The 14,447-nt window shown below is 39.3% G+C and overlaps 1 protein-coding gene across 1 annotated transcript in view; it reads left to right on the top strand.

Moving 5' to 3' along the window:
* Positions 1 to 14,447, top strand: part of TENM4 (teneurin transmembrane protein 4) — a 2,953,681-nt gene that overhangs the window by 1,313,302 nt on the left and 1,625,932 nt on the right. Inside the window, exon 9 of the mRNA XM_079930721.1 lies at positions 1,086 to 1,147. The gene's annotated coding sequence lies outside the window, so the exon portion shown is untranslated. The remainder of the gene's footprint in view (positions 1 to 1,085; positions 1,148 to 14,447) is intronic.

Raw genomic sequence — 14,447 nt, 5'->3', positions numbered from 1 at the left:
TCCCTATCTGACTTATTTCACTAAGCATAATACTCTCTAGGTCCATCCACATTGTTGTAAATGGCATTATTTTATTCTTTTTTATGGTTGAGTGATATTCCTTTACATATATATATATATGTACAAGTATATATGTGATATATGTATATATATATATGTGTGTGTGTGTGTGTGTGTGTGTGTGTGTGTATCACATCTTCTTTATCCATTCATCTGTTGATGGACACTTAGGTTGTTTCCATATCTTGGCTATGGTAAATAATGCTGCTATGAACATTGGGGTGCATGTATCTTTTTGAATTAGTGTTTTCATTTTCTTCAGATACATACACAGGAGTAGAATTTCCTGATCATATGGTAGTTCTATTTTTAGTTTTTTAAGGAACCTCCATACTGTTTTATATAGTGGCTAACAAAACAGAAATAGACTCACAGATATAGAGAACAAAGTAATGGTTACCAGTGAGGAGAGGGAAGGGGGGTGGCACAAGATAAGGGTATGAGATTAAGAGTCACAAACTACTATGTATAAAATATTGGGTTGGCCAAAATGTTCATTTGGGTTTTTCTTTAACAACTTAGTAAGTAACAAGGATGTACTGTGCATCAGAGAAACATAGCCATTATTTTGTAATAACTTTAAATGGAGTACAATCTATAAAAATATTGTCATCATGTTGTATACCTGAAACTAATATAATATTGTAATCAAATATACTTCAATACAAATAAATGCTTCACTGCTTAAAAATTCTCAGTAAATCTGATAATCATATACCGGCTAAACATGAGACTTCATAGTATGGCATAAAACGATCTTACAATCATGTCCCTGTTTGTCTGTTTAATTTTAACTCCCCAAATAAGCAAGTGACACTGAGTTTGGAGCCCAGCAGGAAGACCAAGATCTCTTAACATCCATGGGAATACATACACCATTCTGCCCAGCATTTCATGAAACACTGGATTTAGTTTTGAAACTGGTAGTAGGAAGAAATAAACCAATGATTAAAAATGCTTCTGATTGCCCTGAAACTCGGTCCTTAGAGGCAAATAAGTAACAGCCATTATACATCTCTTGGCAGAAGCTGCTTTTCTGAGGGAGTGAGGCGATGGTTGGAGCACTTGAACTTCTCTTCCATTAAAGGTAAGAGCAATATTGCAAGTGACAGTTCCTTGGGATCTGATTTTTTGGTCATTTTTTAATTTTAAATTTTTTATACCCTTTGTTAGAACATAACTATAATTGGCTTCCCACAAAGCACTGAAGAACTTTCCGGTTGTGTTGTATTCCGGTATTTTAAAAGGGAAAATGTCAAGAGAGGAAAATGAAATCTCTTTCTTTGGACAACAGCACTGGTCACTGAAAATTATGCTATTTGAGCTGGATCTTGGCCAGGCTTCAGAGAGATGCCTGTGACATGCTCAGTCATGGGGAAAGGGGCCATGCTTGACTTGGTGGGCACAGGTTAAAGGACACCAGACTGTATCCAGAGGGATTTAACAACTTGTGTTTGGTCTGGACAAGCTTTGACATCCAAGGATGTCTGATCTAAGGTGTAGGCCTTTTTTTTTTTTTTTTAATAGCAATGCTTTAAGTGGCAGCATCTGATCTTCAGCTGCCAGTTTGAAGTTGAGGACTGGAGACTGTAAACTCCAGGGAAGTAGGGTAAGTTTAAATGAAGGACTGTGATCCTGAAGAAAGGAATTAGAGCAAAAGCAGATCAAGGATAAAGCTCAGTTGTACGTCTGATGTGAACAAAGCAGGCACTGGAGGGATGCTTAGAGGATGGGTTCCCTGAACTCATCCCAGAGTTGTGTATCAATCATAGGATAGAAAACTAATTCTAAATCCCATTTTCTTGGGAGTCCTGGAGCTGCCAACACACTCCACTTAATGATTTGTAGTGTTGCGGAAGTTAATTTTCTTTGTGTCCGATGTCCTCGTCTGTAAAACGGGGTGGATGGTGAGGGCACCTACCTCACAGATCTGGGTGCTGGGAAAACATGGCCAAGCGTGGCCATCACTCCTCTCAGTGACCGACTGACCACACTGAATGACTCGGGCAAAACTGCTTCCATTTGGTGATGTGCGTTTTGACTGTAAAATATTACTTGCAAATAGTGCTATGGTGTGGCATACAGTATACAGAAACAATAAGCAGTATAACTGGATCATTCATAACGTAAGTTTTTTTTTTTTTCTTTCCACACATTCCCTTTCTGAAATGCCAAACCTGGCATCAGTCCTCTGGGATACTGGTATAATTACATGATTTTGTATTCGAGGAGTTGCTTCTTATTTAGGTTGCATGAGTGTCAAGTTTGGGCCTTACTTTTGGTTTGCTTTAGGTTGGTTTTGGACCTTTTGACTCTTAACAGCAACTTCCATTCAGAAAAGAAATGCAGTCAGGTGAGACTAGATTTGCCACCAGTGCACCGCTATATATGGCATATGAAAGTAATAGCCCAAGTGTATTTGGAAGTACTCGTGATAACAAAGTACATGACCTACCTGAACAAATGTGCAGAAAATAGTTCTATGAGCTCCTGTGTGCTCTGACCCTTAGAAAGTAGGTATCGTCAAACCACGCTTGCAGGTGAAGAGTATGCTCCTAAAATTCACCCAGGCAGGCTGGAGTTGCATTGCTTTTAGAAAAGATTCGAAAGCCTGCCAGTGTCTAGATAATCCCTTGGGATGGAGCCAGGCCAGCTCCAAGGTTCTAACATCTTGAGAGGTGGTGGTGAGCATGAAATGAGATAGAATATATGGGCACATAACAGTGTGTGTAGAATATACATGCAAGTTTCAGAGTTGAGCATGGGGAGAAAGTTAAGGTTCCCTAGGATGGGCGTGTAAGAATCTCCAGGTGATCATGCGTAGTCAGGAACCAAAGCAGTGTAATGGATTATTGCATTGATTTGCTTTGTGGCACAATTTAAGCATACTTACAAAACACTAAAGGGAGGAATAACATTCTTTAGGTTCACAGACAGAACAGTAGATGAGAAACACTGCAGTAAGCACTCTCCAGGCTCTGCCTATACTAGGCTTTAGGCATGATGCCAAGGGAGTGGGCAAGGAAACCAAACTCAGAGACAGCACGAACTATCTCCTTCATCTCAGCTTGCTTCTAGGACCATGGTTCTTACACTTGAGACTGTATCAGAATCACAGGGAGGGCTTGACAAAACACAAATGTGGATCTCTACCACCAGAAGTCAAAACTGAGTAGCAGACCTACTACTCTTTAATACTCTTTCTCCTGCCCTTTCTATATCCTAAAAGGGTGCATATGGGGTAGATGGAAACCTTTCTGCTAATCAGCTAATGAAACAAACTCCTAGAAGACTCATAACTCCAGTCTTTCACATATACAGACATCTGAATTCTTGCTGAAACACCCAAATTATTACCGATATAAAACTGAGGCTTGTAGAGATGACGTGAATCGTCCACATTCACAGTAGGTGGCAGAGGTAGGACTTAAACCCACATCTCTTGACACTAGATCCGTGATTGCTTATAAAACACTACTTATGGTTGGGAGTTCTGGGCTGAGTGACTCTTTATGACCAAGATCATAATGAAAATAGGAATTTACACTGTAATTCCACTCTAGCACAAACAGCAGGAAGTGAAATTAAGTTAAGGAAAGCTCATGGCCTTCACTGTCAGTGAGAACATCAACAAATCTCTTTTGGAGGCACTCAGTCTAACCAGGCAGACTTATCTCTCCTTCTTGTCTTTATTTCACCAGGGCCACCTGGCTGCATTCTGTTTTACCGGAGACTTTGGGGTAGTTTGAGTTGTTTTTCTCTGTTAAAAAAATAAACCATAAAAGTCTCAGTAGATTTTATTGATGAAGGAAGATAAATTTGCAAAATCATTGAAATCAGTCATATTCAGGTTTACACCTTTATAGCCATCAGTCTACTTGTGATCGTATCAAATACTAACTTGTCTTTTCCCATGCAATGGCTAAAATAAACAAATGACAAACACCAAGAGGAATGAGTGAAAGCAAGTATGTTTCTTATTGGCTCTCTGCAAGTTTCATCTTGGTTCATGTTTCCCCACAGACCCTTCTCTAAGTTATTGTTATTTTTTTAATCAAGATCTATTTACCCAAGGTAATTTAATCCTCAGAGTAATTTTGGTGACAGCTGTTCTAATAACATTTATTTGACATCTACCATCTTGAACCTGGAATGGCCATGAAGTGCAGTAAAAGGAACCCTTGGACTAAGACATGGAGACCTTTGTGTTGAGTTGGGGCCTTTTGCTAACTAATTTCTGCCAATATGTCATTTCTTGGATCCTTGATTCTTTCATCTCTAAGCTAAAATAATTGCATTGACCCTGACCAGGGTTGGAAGGAAGAGTTTGCACTCAGCAAGGCATTATTAATAGTTCTCAATAAGGAATAGATTGAATACTTTCCTCTCATTCACTCTTGCACATGCCCATCTGGATAATTTTGGCTTATTTTTCTCTCTCTCAAAGAAACCAGAAATGCATTGCTAGTTCATTCCCCAGGAGCAGTTATGTTTCCCAGTGCAGGAAGCAACTTAATATACATGAACAGGAGTTGGCCTGGAGGGTGGCACAGACCTCAAACACTGAGGTCCAGCCAGAGCGTGATGACTCATCTTATTCTTCTGCAGAATTCTTATGGAGAAAAACATTGTCGTCTCCGCTGACTTGAGTTGAAAGAAAATGGGATGGATTGTAGAAACTCCATGAGACTATCAACTCTAGGCTGCCTTAGTTTAAGTTATCAAGGCAAGTGTAAATCTAGCCCATAAGTCGACTTCTCTGTTAATGCCGTACGATCCACCAGGGAAAGTGATGGACGCTTCACGTCCATTATTGATTTGAGTTATTGCTGCAACCTTGCAAATTACGTATTGGTATTTTTACATCACCAGTGCAAAAACTAGATTTTGGTAAGATAAAATAGCCTGCCCACAGTCACACAGGCTTTGCCCACATCTCTGGGGCTCCACTGGTAGAAAAGCAGTGCATTAGAATGGTTCAGAGTGCATACCATGGGTTTCAGTCCCTACTTTGCAATTTAAAAGCAGTGTGTTTAAATGCATTTGATTTATCTGTGCCTCAGTTCCGTTTGTTGTAAGATGGGATGGTAATATTTCATAGGGGTAGCAAAGATTAAATTAGTTGAAACTTGTAAAATGCCCAGTACCTACAAGCCCAAATCCGAATCGGCTGTTATTTAGCATGTATAGTAGTTTTATCCCCCTAACTCTGAGTTCCCATGAAGTTAGTCATTTATTCAGGAAAGCTTTGCGGAGCATTTTCTGTTTGGCCAGGCACTGCGCTAGGAACTAGAGATCCTCCTTCTTGGAGGTGATGTGATTTTGATAAGGTGATGTGACCTCCCCTTCCATTAGTTCAGAGTTTTGTAAGGGGTCAGAATATGTTACCGTAAGTTACGTTCTCCAACAGAGGCATGATTACGGAGTAGTGAGGGGAAGGAGGGAGAGATTAAATAGACTCGGAGGGATCTGGCAAATCCCCACAGAATTTATACTTTTTTAAAGTTGGAACTTGAAATATTTATTCAATGCAACCTAAAGATCAATAATGGACATTACAGAAAGACTGACCACATCAGTGAAGCCACAAAGGCACACAACTACATCGCATGTTTAGAGAATTTACAAAAGGAGAAGAGCAATGAACAGAAAAAGAAGTAGAGGTGAGGGCAGAAATGTTAGTTGAGGCATATTGCCAGCCATGCTAAGGAATTAATCTTAAGAACCATGGGAAAACTCTGAATTGTTTTAAATAGAGAAGTACCACCATCAGACTTCCATTTTCCTTTTCAATTGTTCTTACTCTTCCACTCTCTACCACATCTCTTCCCCCCGTTCCATCACAAATAAGATTTATTTTATTACATGAGAAGATCACGTCAATGTGAGAAGACGGGGCTGGGGTAGAGAAGTGTAAGGGGAGAAGTGGTATTTGAAATGAGTTTAGAAAGTAATTTCATGGTAGAATCAGCAGAATTTTTAAATTAATTGAATGAAGAGTGGAAGAAAATCAAACATAAACAACTCCAAGGTTTTCATGTTGTTACACAGGGTTAAGTAGATGGGAGTGTCAATCACAGAAATAAGGAGCATAGGAAAAGACGTGAGTTTGAGACAGAAAGATGCTCCTTTGGCTATGTAGCATTTAATGTACATTCAGGGTCTCTAATAGGCTTTGGGAGATATGTTATAAAGCATTTCACTTTAGACAAACTGGAACGGCTAGGTCAGTGTTTTGAACATTTACAAGTCACCGAACAAACATTTGCAATAATGAATGGAAGAGTGTGTTAATACTTGAATGGATGAACTTCTGCATGAGTGAGTAATTGATGTTTGAAAGAATGTGGGAATGAACAAATAAACATTTGAAAGAATTCATGGGCATGCCATTGCTATTCCTACCAAAAATCCTGAAGCAGATTTGAGAGTTGGTTTGTATATTTGCAAAAACCCACATATTAGTAGAACTGCCTCAGCCTAACCAGAAATGCAAAAACAAACAAACAAACACACCTTAAATCCAGTTATTTGTTAGACTTAGCTGACCTTTGTTGAGCACATCTTTCACATACTAATCACAGCATTTCTGTAGCGTGTCAGTCAGAAGAGGCTTAAAAAAGACTTAGAGGACTCCAAAAAGATCCAACACAGTTTCTATTTCTGTCAATCAAAATCAACAAGGACAGTATCAAAACTGAACCAGGAATATTCAAAGGTGGCCTCCGCAGCTCTCTGATGGCTTCCCCCCGAAACAGCCCCTCCCATTGTCTCCCCCCTGCTGTAAGCCAACAGATGTCCACATGGGCTTAAACATTCCCAGCTCAGGGTCAGAGGACTGCAGTTTTTGCACTGCTCTGACGTTTCCATGAACAAATCCAATCACCTCTACAGTTCTCAGAGTTCTTATCTTTAAGAAAAAACAGATTAAGTAGCTCTGTCATAATCAACCCAGGGTTTTGATAAAATCTTAAAGGCATATTTGTTCATTGCTTTTTTGCATTTATTTATTCATTCAGCAAGTTTTTACTGAGGACCACCAGTGCTGGGTATAGGGGCTACAGAGGCAAGCAAAACAAGTGTGGTGCCTGTCCCCACATGGCTTATAGTTTCATACTGGGTCCAAGATATTTGGGAGTATTTACAACAGCTGGCTGAATGCCATCCACTTACCTATGACATTCTCATTGAAAACTCATTGGTTTTATTGCTTTGGGGCTAAAATTTAATCAACTCAGTAAATTCTACTCACTTGGTTAATCCCATCGTATCTGTAGCTGGAAAACTCGAGTTGCCTGCACGTACACTTGTGGGTATGAGAAGGTAGCAGAAGTGCCCATGATGTACACTGTATTTGGAGCCTTTGGCTTATTTATGTAATTGCTAAGGCCGTGAAGTATGCCCGGTGTATAGGGGACTTGGGCTCCAGTGTCAGGATAACCCAGGATCGAAACCTGGCTCCTCTACTTACTAGTTATCTGGCTCTGAGCAATTCACTTATCCTCAGCCAATAAATGAATTTTTAGGTACCCTTTGGTGGAAACATCACCCACAAGACGTTTTTACTCTTCCCAACAGCTCTGGGACAAGGCATTATTAGTCCTTGGGACAGATAAGGAAATTGAGATTTAGAGAGGTAAATACAGAAGACTCAGAGCTTATAACTGCAGGAGGAAGGATGAAAAGATAGGATTTTGACTTCAAGTTCAGCATCCTCCTTGTTATCATGCCATCTCTGGAAGCTTTGGAAACTCATCTCCTGTGCGTCCCCTGCCATGCATAGTGCAGTGTCAAGCACTGGGTGGTGGCAGTCCTCCCAACACTGATAAGGAAGCAGCTCCTCCCTGGGGGGGATAAGACTGACCCCCATCTTGCTCTGTGCAAGCTGGTTTCCCTATCACAGGTGTACTTCTGCAACACAATTAATCTCTCCCGTCTCTGAATTCTGAATCTGTCCAAGCCTGTCCTCGTTGTCAGCAGATATCTTAGAAACCTCATCTTCAATGTGCTCTCCAGTAATAGCAGCAATTATTCTTAATCCTTATTTATACTAATTTGATGCTTCAGCAAGATTATGTATTATGCGTGTCCTTCCTAATATTTTTTCTTTCTTTTTTTTAAACCGTAAGCGAGAATCAATGTAAGGGATTGATGTCAAGCTTTAGGTAGGTATTAACATGACTAGGGTTATCTAACCTTATTATGTTGAGGGTAGTTCCTCTTCCGTATCTTCCAGCAAACCCTCAAATTGATTTTAAAGTGCTGCGATTGCCCTAAAGATTCTTAACAACAGGAGGTTTAAATGATTTTCATTGTTATGCTTCCTGCCTATAATACCAATTACCGTCCAAAGTAGGGAATTAAATTTCACTATAGATTTCAATTCAGTCAAGGGCTCAGTGTCTCTTCCAGACAAAGATTGGGAAGAAGAGGCACCATCCTTCAGTTCCATCTCTCACACCCAGAAGAAATCTCCTTGCCCACAACCCCTGCTTGACAGATACCCAGTCTCTGTTTGAATGATATCTGGGAGCTCCTGGGATCAGGAGAGAACTTGGGCTGAGGACTCAAAGGACAGTTTAAGCCCTTGTTCTGCCACCAACTAATTTTGTGAATTGGAGTATATATAATGCCTGATCTGTTGAAGGCTCAGTCTCTCCATTCGCAAAATCACGCTATTAGACTCTGTCTCAGGAAAAGTAGTATCTATCTCAAGAAGAGTCAGTGCTTGAAAAGGGTCAAATTAAATACGTAATTCACAGCAATGTATATGAGTGTGTGCTTTTTTTGTGTGAGCATGGGATATGAAGGTACACCTCAGAGACCCCAAGATTACACCCCAGCTTTGTAGATTTTTTCTTAGGACCTCTAATAAGTCTAATGAGTCTACTAAGTATCTTAGATCTTCATGCCTTCCAGCCATGCCTGATTTATAGCTGGTCCAAATATAGGATCTGTGGCTTCTCCGCCTCCTCTCCATCTTTCCCCTTCCTTCTTCTTCTTCTTCCTTTAATTTTATAATAGAAGAGTGCTCTTACAGTAACTAGAACTCTTTTGTTGAAAGAGGAAGAAACCCAACTTAAACCAGCTTGAACAAAGAAGACAATTATTCAAATAATGCAGACTCTCATAGAGGAACTGCACTGCAGGAAGTGAGACAGGGGCCCAAGAAACATCACCATTTTCTCATTTCAGGTTTTTTTTTTTTCCCCCCTGATAATTGGTTCAAGTATTTTCTTATGCTGTAGGTTTGCTTTCTTTACATGTTAGAAAATGTGTGCTCCTAAGTTTTGCACCTTCCAGGCTCAATCACTGGGGATATTCTGCATCCATTTATAATATCAGTTAAAGGCACTAGTTGTCCCAAAAAGGATCAGGTACCCAATAAACCACTACACTGAATGATGGCTGCTCCTGGGGTCACCATGTTTATGTAAGGGGCGTGTGGGATGGGGGGACAGTTTTCTGAAGAAAGGTGAAAGGCCAAAACCCTGTAGAGGGACGCTATATAACTAAATGGTTACACAAGTTCTTATACTGCATTTCAATTTACCCTTCTTTAAAAACCCTCTCCACTGGTCTGATTTTGTTTTGTTTTCCAAGTATGTTATATACAATATAATTCTAATCCCTCTTCAACATGACAAGCCTCTTAAAATTTGTTTCTTTTTAGACTTTGATATTTTTCAAGCCTAAATACTACATGCACTATAATCGTGTTACAGATTGGAAGTTCTTAGATGGTGAAATTCCACGGTGGCTTTTGAAAAAATGATTCTGGCGTAGGGCCCTCTGCGTTTGCTGTCCTCTGCTCTAGTGCCCTCACTGGAGAGAGTGCAGAGCCCTGTGTTGCTCAGAGATGCTCAGGTCTATCCGTCTGCCTGCCCACTTTCAAAACCCTGCTGTCATCCCAGGCGATTCTGTTCCACCATCCTCCATACTTGGTGAGGTCATGGACAGGGTCAGAAGTCATGGCCCACAGATAGCTGTGTGACTCCCTGCAAGTTAAGTAACCTCTCTGTGGCTAGTATTTCTCATCTTCAAAATGAAAGAGGAGACATGTACTTAACTTGTCCCATTCTTCCCAGGCACATTAAGTGCTAGCCTCACTCTAATCCTTCAAAATAGATATTATGTTTTGTAAATTTATTGCACTTTAGAAATGAAGGAAGCCCCAGCTACAGAGTGGAAAGAGTTCTAGGTTTCAATCAGCAAGGTCTGGATTCAAATTTCAGTTCTGTAAACTGGCACAAGTACTTTCTCTAATTTCAGTTTCTTTCCTGTAAGGTAAATACAAGCATACCTTCCTTGCAAGGCTTGTGAGATAAAAGATAAGATGTTAAGCACCTGACATGTCTGTCATATAGTAGGTGGTTAACAAGTAACTGTAGTTTATGTATGTGTGTGTGTGTGTGTTTATTCATTAATTTAAAAGTCTAACAGTTATTAAGGAAAGAGACCTGGTTCCTACTGACCCTGGCACAGCACTGCGGAGTTGCCTAAGTGAGGAAGATTCAGCTGCAGTCCAACACATGTCGTAATTGCTAACATTTGACTTTGTAACTTCTCTTATGCAGCTCTTATTTGAAATGACTATTGTTTTCCTCTATCCATAAAGGCATAATATGTATGACATGTCTGACCAGGTCCACACTAAAACAGTCTGTCCCTGTATCTCAGTTTCAGTTGTGGAATTTGAGTGTTATTTATGGAGTGTTCCGCATACCTCCTTCTATGGTGAGTAGCTTGTATAGGGAGTCCTCATTTTTGAGGAACCAAAAGTGAACTTTGGTTATATCTTATAGCTGTTCTATAAGCCATCCAGCACCAAAAGTATGGCCCAAATTTGGTAAAAATTTATTTAGGCCTGTTCTCTTGATGCAATGACTAACAGATGGTTATTTTTCTCAATTTATATAAACTCATATAACTTATTTAATTATTTATTAATTTGATAATTTCATTTCAAATACTGAAGTAAAAATGGGAAAAATGATACAACTGAATAATAATTGAATAATACTAATAGAGCAGTCTATAATCATTCCATGCCACATGAGTCCTTCCCTGATACTCTAACTACAATTTCTCTTTCATCACCAAAATAGGATCTATGCTATAGAAGGTGGTTCTACTGGTAAGGAAGGGTGAGAATGTTTAAATTAAGAATGTTTAGAAAGATTAAAAGTTAGAAAGCTAAGAAGTGGCAGAGCCATGGTTTCTGATCTGTCTGGATCCAGAACTCTTAACCACCATGTTACACAAAGCCTCCTTCTATTGCAGTAATCCTGTCATAAATTATGATAAGTCTTGAGGCTATTAACACCTAAAAAAACAGAATTATTATTTGAAAGAGCTTGGGATTTAGAACTGCACTCTCCAATACGGTAGCATATTCAGCAACTGAAATGTTGCTAATGCCAGTTGAGACACACTGTGAGTATAAAATGCTCACTAGATTTCAAAAACTTTGTACAAAAAAAGTAACATAATAATTTTGTGTTGGTTACATGTTGAAATGATAATAATGGTCATCGAAGATATATTACTAAAATCAATTCTACCTGTTTTCTTTCTTTTAATGTGGCTACTGGAAAATTTTAAATTACACAGGTGCCTTGCACTATTATCTTTGCATTTGACAGGGCCAGCCGAGGAGACAAAGTAAACAGGCAATTTTAATGCAGTTTGTTTAGTTTCAAAAGACATTGTCATAGGGAAGACCTAAAGAATCCTAAAAGTTTCCTGAGAGATGTGTGAGCTACAAATGAGTAGTTATTACAGAGGTAAAAAGAAGGAAAATGTATTTCAGGAAAAGAAAATGAAATGATTCAGTCAAGAAGTGAGAAGGAGCTCAGCCCATGTAGGGAACATCAAGACATGGCAGTAAAGTGCAAAGAGTAGGAAGACGGAAGTGGCAAATGCCTCTGGGATCATACAAGGGAAATTTTCATCACGAAAGACTTGGAGCTACTCAGGACTGGGGATCTTGAATATAACAAATTCCACTTGCATCTACATAAGTCAACTTGATCCTCTGAGCCAATACTGACCCTTTGGTCACAGCTCACCCTGATCTCAGTAAAGCACACGAAGCACAGCTCCTAGTAGAGCGATTGACTGGATTTTTGTGATTTTTGACTTATGTCAATCACATCTTCTGCCTTTTGTCACAGACATTTCTTGGGTCTAGTTGTCTTAAAACTATATACAAGTGACCCAAGCAAAAGTGCCTTCTTAAATCAAGCCCCCAAAACCCTACTGAAATTGACACATGTATTGATGTGGTGTGGATACTGTATCTAAATCTAGATGCTTCTCTCTCATCTTCCATTTAGGTGCTCTGGTTTCCAAAGCACTCATGGTCCGGGCACACTAATTTTATTCCAAAAGGGAGGCACACCAGTGCTCTTCTAAACCTGGGATAGGATAGGACAGGAGAAGCCCGTTATTTTTCACAAGAAATCAGGAAAGCCTCTGCTCCTGGACTGCCCTTCAGGAGGGTGGGCCTAACTGGAGACACAAAAAGCAGAAGGCTTTATGGAGAGGAATCTCACTAGGAGAAGAAAGGACAAAAGATCAAAGAAAACAGTAAGTACAAAGGCACTTTCGAGCTAGGACCTTTCGGAAGCCTCCATGTATGTCTCTGTGATTAGCAAAATACCAGGGACATCCCTAGTGGCCCACAGATGTTTGCATGAGTGCAAAAAACCAAAAATGAATGAATGAATGAAGAATCAGTCACCTAATGCATTAAAATCTAGCTCTATCATGAACTTGTTAAGTGTCCCTGAGCAAGTAGCTTATTATTTTTTTGGAGGGGGGCTCTTTATTATTTGTTCAGAATATATGTGGCCTTAGAACTTACTTCTAAAGCTTAATATTCCATGGTTCCATGCGCTCAGGAATATAAATTTCTGAGAATCTCTCTCCTGTCTTCTACGTACAGCTCAATAATTAGAAAAAAAAAAAGCCAAAGAATAGCGATAGCAGCAATACACCTATATGCCAGTTTTTAAATCTATTTAACAATACAAGTATGCCAAGGATTTTTCTCCCTTTATTTTATTCAGAAGCTCATCCTTTCATGAGCAAATAAACAATGCATCCACTTGGTTTTCAGTTTGTAGGAATGTAGTATATGTCCTTGAAGATATTTAGATGTTTAAAAATATAGAGAGAGAATGGAACCATGAAGTCACAAAAAATGATCAAGTTTTTCAGTCACATTTTATTTCTAAGACTCTCAAGAATTTTCACAAACTGTATAGGCATATGCCACCTCTTTTCATATGCCTGAAACAAACACTCAAATGCATACTATCTGGCGATATGTGAAATGAAAAAGGTACATTTGCAATTATGGAGGGAGATTTCCCTAGGCTGTGTGTAACTTTCTAAATTAGTGAGTATTTGTAGAGTCCCTAAGTGAGACTATTTTCTTTTTTCATTTCTCCTTTTCTAGAGTTCCTTGAGATAATTCTAACTAGTATTTGTTCAAGATCAATTTTAGAGGAAATAAGTTACTTACTATAAGATGCAGACTCGTGAAAAATATCTCGTCACTCTTTTTATGTTGACCGCTTCCAGATTCAGAGCTAAAGTTATCTTATACACTACAATGAAGTTGAAATGGTGATATAGTGGTTTAATACCTTTCATGAAATTGCCATGCTTCTAACATATGACATATTTTCACGCTCTGAAAAACTCTAGCACAGTAAATTACTCTGAGAATCACACTGCACCTGTTTTTTTGCAGACAGAAAATTTATTTATTTATTAAATTTATTTATTCATTCAGTGCACATTTACTGATCAACCAGGATGTGTCTATATGCTTTACTATAAAGAGGAATACCAGAGCTCCTGCCTTCAGGGATTGCACAGTTTCATTGGGTGCACACACACACACACACACACACATACACACACACAGAATATTAAAATACAGTTTGTAGAAAAATTAATAGAAAGGCAGGAAACTGCATTAGGCAGACTCCTCAGAGACACAAGGCATCAAGATAGCATTAGATATGGAAGAGATTTATTGGTGGAAGAGATTTATTGGTGGAAGAGACTGGAGGAAGATTAGGGTAAGTCTTTAGATCAGGATGCAGATCTGACACCTACGGAAGGAAAGAGGAGGAAGTAGACATGGGGTAGAAAGCATCTCAGAATATATCATAAGTCCCAAAAAGTTTAGCCAGAGCCATGGGGAATCCTCAGGCCAAAGTTATTTGGTGGAAGAGTCCTGCTTCTCTTCCGAATGGGCCTGATTTGTACCCCAAACATGCCCTTTCATTGGCCGGGAACAACCTGCACAAAGCATGACCTTAACAGGAATGCACTGGTAAATCCAAAGAAGAAAAAGCTGGGACCGTGAA

Source organism: Stenella coeruleoalba, assembly GCF_951394435.1.
Source record: "Stenella coeruleoalba genome assembly, chromosome: 8".
Classification (NCBI taxonomy): Eukaryota; Metazoa; Chordata; class Mammalia; order Artiodactyla; family Delphinidae; genus Stenella; species Stenella coeruleoalba.
Note: the sequence above shows the minus strand (reverse complement) of the source record. Positions and strands in the feature narration are given on the sequence as shown.